Here is a 6791-nt window from a genome sequence, read left to right as displayed (position 1 = left end):
AGCAGTAAAATGGGATCAAGTTAACAATTAGATTTGTCATTTTTACGTGTCAAAACAGCCCTGTACAGGCCGTTGCAAAAGAACATGCAGGTGGTTGGAGTGACATCATCCCCAAATTCTCCCACTGTACCAGGAAATGCAGTTTCTACCCTGGTGGCTTTTCATTTCCATACTTACTGTACGTGACCTTTTAAATAAATAAACATTACTGATCCAGAAAACAATAAAAGATTCAGTAAAACATCACTATCCAATAAACAGAGACTACTGAGAGTATTTCATTAACAAAAATAAATAAAAAATATCTATCTATCTATCTATCTATCTATCTATCTATCTATCTATCTACGAAACGTTGACAAGCATGGATTAAAGTTGGTCCACTTGTGTTTTCACCTACTGAAAGTCTCTGAGTGCCACTGTCTCCCGACATTTATGTTTAGAGGCTTAATTGCCTCAAGTGGCAGGCACCAGAGCAGAGTGACTGCTAAGTTCACATAAGAGTGACGGTTCTTCCTCCCATTGTTTTATATATATACACTGCTCAAAAAAATCAAGGGAACACTAACAACACATCCTAGATCTGAATGAATAAAATATTCTTATTAAGTACTTTGTTCTTTACATAGTTGAATGTGCTGACAAAAAAATAACACACAAATTATCAATGAAATTATTAACCCATGGAGGTCTGGATTTGGAGTCAAATGGATTTGGACTCAAAATTAAAGTGGAAAAACACACTACAAGCTGATCCAACTTTGATGTAATGTCCTTAAAACAAGTCAAAATGAGGCTCAGTAGTGCGTGTGGCCTCCACGTGCCTGTATGACTTCCATACAACCCTGGGCATGCTCCTGATGAGGTGGTGGATGGTCTCCTGAGGGATCTCCTCCCAGACCTGGACTAAAGCATTCACCAACTCCTGGACAGTTGGTGGTGCAACGTGGTGTTGGTGGATGGAGCGAGACATGATGTCCCAGATGTGCTTAATTGAATTCAGGTCTGAGGAACGGGCAGCCAGTCCATAGCATCAATGCCTTCGTCTTGCAGGAACTGCTGACACACTCCAGCCACATGAGGTCTAGCATTGTCTTGCATTAGGAGGAACCCAGAGCCAACCGCACCAGCATATGGTCTCACAAGGAGTCTGAGGATCTCATCTTGGTACCTAATGACAGTCAGGCTACCTCTGGGGAGCACATGGAGGGCTGTGCGCCCCCCCCCCAAGAAATGCCACACCACACCATTACTGACCCACTGCCAAACCGGTCATGCTGAAGGATGTTGCAGGCAGCAGAACGTTCTCCTTGGCGTCCCCAGACACTGTCACATCTGTCACATCTGTCACATTATCCTGCTTTCATCTGTGAAGAGCACAGGGTGCCAGTGGCGAATTTGCCAATCTTGGTGTTCTCTGGCAAAAGCCAAACGTCCTGTACGGTGTTTGACTGTAAGCACAACCCCCACATGTGGATGTCGGACCATCATACCACCCTAATGGTGTCTGTAGACACATGCACATTTGTGGCCTGCTGGAGATCATTTTGCAGGGCTCTGGCAGTGCTCCTCCAGTTCCTCCTTGCAGAAAGGCGGAGGTAGCGGTCCTGCTGATGGGTTGTTGTACTCCTACGGCTTCCTCCACATCTCCTGATGTACTGGCCTGTCTCCTGGTAGCACCTCCATGCTGTGGACACTACGCTGACAGACACAGCAAACCTTCTTGCCACAGCTTGCATTGATGTGCCATCCTGGATGAGCTGCACTACCTGAGCCACTTGTGTGGGTTGTAGGCTCCATCTCATGCTACCGCTAGAGTGAAAGCACAGCCAGAACAACTCCTTTATTGGGGGTGTCTTGCTAATTGCCTATAATTTCCACCTGTTGTCTTCCTAAGTGGACAGTTTGATTTCAGAGAGGTGTGATTGACTTGGAGTTACATTGTGTTTTTTAAGTGTTCCCTTTATTTTTTTGAGCAGTGTATGTATGTATATGTTCCCTATTAATGAATGAACCTGTCATTTACATACCACTTAACAGGGTCTACCTTGGCCTTATTCCCTGCCAATATTACAAAATGGGTTTGCCCATTTTGAGAACGGATTTGTACTGCGATCAGATCTGAATGAGGGCCAATGCACATTGTTTTTAATGTCTGTAAAGAGCCTTGAGTCCTGTTGGAGAAAGTGCGCTACATAAATTAAATTAATTATTTACTAATTCTCCTATCTCAAAGCACTTTTTTCTGTATGTTACATTGTTTCCTGCCCAACCCAGAGGCAAGTACAAGATGCACCACCCTCTTCCTTCTATATGCTCACTACTCCAGTGGCTGCCTCACTTCCTTAGTCCCCTCCTCCTCCCCCTATTAATGCTTCTCCTGTGTTCCTTGTCCCAGCTCCTCTTATAGCCTTTTCAAATACAGCCTGTAACATGCCATTTAGGAGCTGATTGGCTGGGACTTTATCTCTACAAGGCTTATGCCTCAGGGTTAACTTACCAATACAGATTTAGACTGTAGGAAAGTGCCATATTGGAGCAGTCATCCACTTAGCTCCAGTAATTACAGTACTTGCTGTTTTAAACGTTCTGAGGCTTAATCTTGGCCAGGGTTTTGGCAGTATAGCACCCTGCCCCATATATCCTGTAGTGTGTATTTATATGTACACTTGAAGGTATGAGGCACCTGTAGCCTACGGCAGTACTCATCCCTACTTGTTTCAAATAGAGATACTCGCATTTTATATTGCATATTAAATAAGGCCCAATTATGGTGGGGCCTATATAGTATGTCAGTTGTGGGTGATTTTTTTGGGCATGGGGCCACCTGAATTGCTGTGGTTGAATGGCGTAGGGCGTCACAATATAACATTTATATTAGCACTGTATAGCATTCCTATTGTTTGTTTGTATATGTCACATTTGTTAGAGATATACCTTTCCCTTCTATAACCCTTCTAATATATGCAGTAGCTGCTGTTATCTATCTAAAGGTGCGAATACACTTATCTGATTTGGGCTGATTTCACCCAATCTTGATGGATCGGGCTGAGAAAACAGCCCAAATCAGATGTTATTGGCATCCCATCCGACCCAATGCGCGTTCCAGTGCGCATCAGGCCAAACCCTACAGACTGAACCTGTTGCGGGTTCAATCTAACAGATCGGACAAATCAGCAGCTTTTTAGCACCCACAATGAGTTGGTCTGATACGTAGGTGTGTGCCAGTGGTGAAGAACTGCTGGCACACCCATATGTGCAAGGGTGTGCAGTGGCGTTGTCTAGGCTGTGCTGAGCTGTGGAAATTGGGTCCGACTAGTGTATGGGGGCCTTAACACTCTTGAACACTTCACTTGCTCCACTAGTGTGATTCCTTGAGGTGGTGTCCCACACCCTAGGCTTGAACCGCAAATTAACCTTAGCAGTCCAGATGTGTTTGTCTTTTTTTTCAACATAATGATGTCATTAGTGAAGCATATTTCCAATCAGAAATACAGTACACTACTATCGGAATGGCCACCACCCAAGAGGACCACATTAAATATAAAGGAAACAACAATTAGGGTCTGATGCCGAGTCGCCACTGTGCTGATATTCACACAAATGGCCAATGATTTTCTTCTGTGCACAGATTTGAGTGTCACTGTCTCATGTCCGGATTCAGAGTTGATTTCTCATCTGAAAATTTGGCTGTTGTTGATTCGTGACTCAGACACATAAGCAGACAGAAGAGCATCAGCCATGTGCTGGAATATCAGCAACATTTCCAACTCAGAAAAAGGCCATAAATTTTCACTACCTTTATCATTTTCATCCTCATTGACAGAGCCTGACCTCCCTGTAATGTGCTGTCTGTGTACAGCTTCCAGACCAACCCGCTAAGATACACTGCCTGGCAGTATATCTGTTCCATTTCCTCCCTCTGGGCGGGATTTATTAAAATACATTGCCACCCCTCACCACCCCACCGCATATGTACTAACATATGAGACTAGCATTGCAATGCGGTGACAGAGGCCCCCCGCGATACCTGTGATGTGGTGTGTGGGGGTCTCCGTCACACCCCTGGGCACCTCCTCCTCCCACAGATGGAAGCCTAAGCAGGCTGTCCCAGATGCCTCCTCCTCCCCCCTGCAGCTGGAAGGATCTCCAACTGCATTGCTAAGGGAGGAGGATTTTACCTTCCGGGTCCAGGGCCAGGCTTCCTGGAGCACAAGAAGGTAAGCCAGGGGGAGGGGGGTCGCCATCTTCGGCGGGTTGTGGCGGGCAGCGATAGAAGCCCATAGGCTTCTATAGGGTATCGCCACCCAAAGGTGTATGCAAAATAGTATACAGACTCAGTCACACACAGGTATAAGTGTTGCATTTCAAATGAATAAACACGGTCTTCTGGTGCATCTTAGATGCATCGCATGGTGTCTAAGATGCGTTTTTGGCAAAAAAGATACCCAACATTAGCGGAGACGTATAGGATCTGTCAGCTCACTCACACCATGCAACTCTCTTTGCATGGCGTATTCAGGCTGGATGTATGAGGACACACCTGTATATCTCCAGTGCTAGTTATTCATTCTGAGTTCTACCCATGTCCTGTGCATTGTTGTATGCTTTAGTTCAAATGAGCTCTGTTAAACACCATTTACAGCCTCTTTGATAATCAGTGCGGTCCTCAAATGCTAATAAATTATTCAGAGCAGAACTCACAAATTCTTGATTGCTGGACAGCCCTACATAGGGCTATGTGTGTGTGCACTTTTGCATCATCAAGCTCCAGTAAGCTCAGAGCCATTCATATACGGTACATCTTTTATTTCATGACTGCACCAACATCTGATCTGTCCTGCTGGGCTCATCACAGCTTTCAGTTATACAAGAGACACTCTCAATGCTAACCGGTGTTCCTTATCATGCCTTCAATTATCTAGTGTGTCCCTGTGGTACCTTGAACTCTGTTTATTACCAAGCATCTTCAGTTGGCAGCTCGGGACTTCAAGTACCAGAGCTCCGGAGTGCTCTCTGTCACATAGGAGGAAGAGCGATAGTATAGAATAAGACTGCGCATATTTCCAGTGAATGAGTATAATCCAAACAATATAAATTATATACCAATGTTGATTAATAAAAATCAGAACGTGCAAACTAAAATATAAAAAATAAAAATTCTCTATCAGATAACTCTGTTCGGAGACTCTTTTCTTCATCTTAGTCATCACACCATTAATAAGAAAAATAGTAGTGCTAATTCTCACTGTATATTTATAATAAACTTTGAAATGTACCCTGGAGCAATTTAAAGGTTCTTATATATCTATTGGCAAGAAATGTTAGCTCACCACTGAGTGTCTAGGTGACTCATGTCTACTGGGTCCTTAATGCTAAGTTTGAACATGGGGGTTTGGTGGGAGGTAGACTGAGGCAATGGGGAGGGGCGTCACACGGTAAGTATGAGTGAGTGGCAGAGGAAGTTGTACTGCTGGGGTGAGATGAGCAGAGCGGAGAGACAAGAAGCAAGGGGGAGTTATAATGTGCGGGGGAGATGGACTGCGAGTGGTTGCCTCTACGACCACCAATATTCTGTTATAGTGTCGGAAATGAGGTTGCCAGATTATGAGCCAGATGCACTAAACTTCAAATGTGATAAAAGGGACAGTGATAAACAGCCAGCCAATCAGCTCTTACCTGTAATTTTTCAAATCTAGCCTGTGACACGGCAGGTAGGAGCTGATTGGCTGGCTGTTTATCATTCTCCATTTTATCACTTTTGAACCTTAGTGCATCTGGATTTATCAGTGGTATACTTGTAGTACAAAAATGATTTAAAGTGTTAAAAAAACCTGCTAAATTAAATATTATAGCGCGGCATCCAACTGTAACGCCAAAAGGGGAGCCACATCCCAAAATCTAAAACTGACAAATTTGTTTAACTTGTATAATAATTTGTCAGTTTCTGGGATTTTTGGGTGCATTTAGGAAGGAATAGGGCACAGAAATTACTTTTTGTAAATAATTATTGATAAATAAATGGAGACTTTGCAGGTTATTAGTTTGGGACAATACCATCTGATTGTAGCACAAATGTGGATTTTTTTTACACTTTACACATTTACATTACTAATTAGGAAAAGCATTAAGGATATATTCTATTTTTATTCAAGTATATTCATTCATGTATGGAGATATTCAATGTAATATGGAGAATGGTGTTATTCATCATCTTATGTAGGTGGGTATTAATGTAATTTATAGTATCTTGATGTAATGTGTGGGGTTTCTATTTGGGCGCTGGTGTGTGTGTTTAGTATAAATGTTATGTGGACTGGATTGTTATGTTGGGAATGGTGTGGATGGTTATACAGTATCAGTGGGTTGTTATTGTTATATAGGGCCCTGTGAGGCGTATTAATGCTATGCGGTGACTCTTCTTTAATATGGTGTAGCAGTTTAAAAAAATTAAAAAATTGGGGACTTTTATTGCAATACAGCACATCTATATAGTGACTAGTTGAAGTTTATTAAGGGAAATAAATTATTATTAAATGTATTAGGTATATGTTTTATATTGTTGAATAAAAGGAAGAAAAAGGAAACATTGTTCTGGGCATGTATACATACATTGACTAGTATACTGTATATATATATACAGGTATGGTGGAAAGGTGCCATACTATGGTACAGGTATTGTATTTTAGCATGACAGATTGATAGATAAGGGGTCTAAATCCATTATGTTACCTACAGCCTTAAACTGGCTCTGAGGAGAACTTCTAATTACTGTAATTAATATAAGGGAC

The sequence above is a fragment of the Crinia signifera genome, chromosome 4 (genome assembly GCF_055691185.1).
Source record: "Crinia signifera chromosome 4, ASM5569118v1, whole genome shotgun sequence".
Lineage (NCBI taxonomy): Eukaryota > Metazoa > Chordata > Amphibia > Anura > Myobatrachidae > Crinia > Crinia signifera.
Note: the sequence above shows the minus strand (reverse complement) of the source record.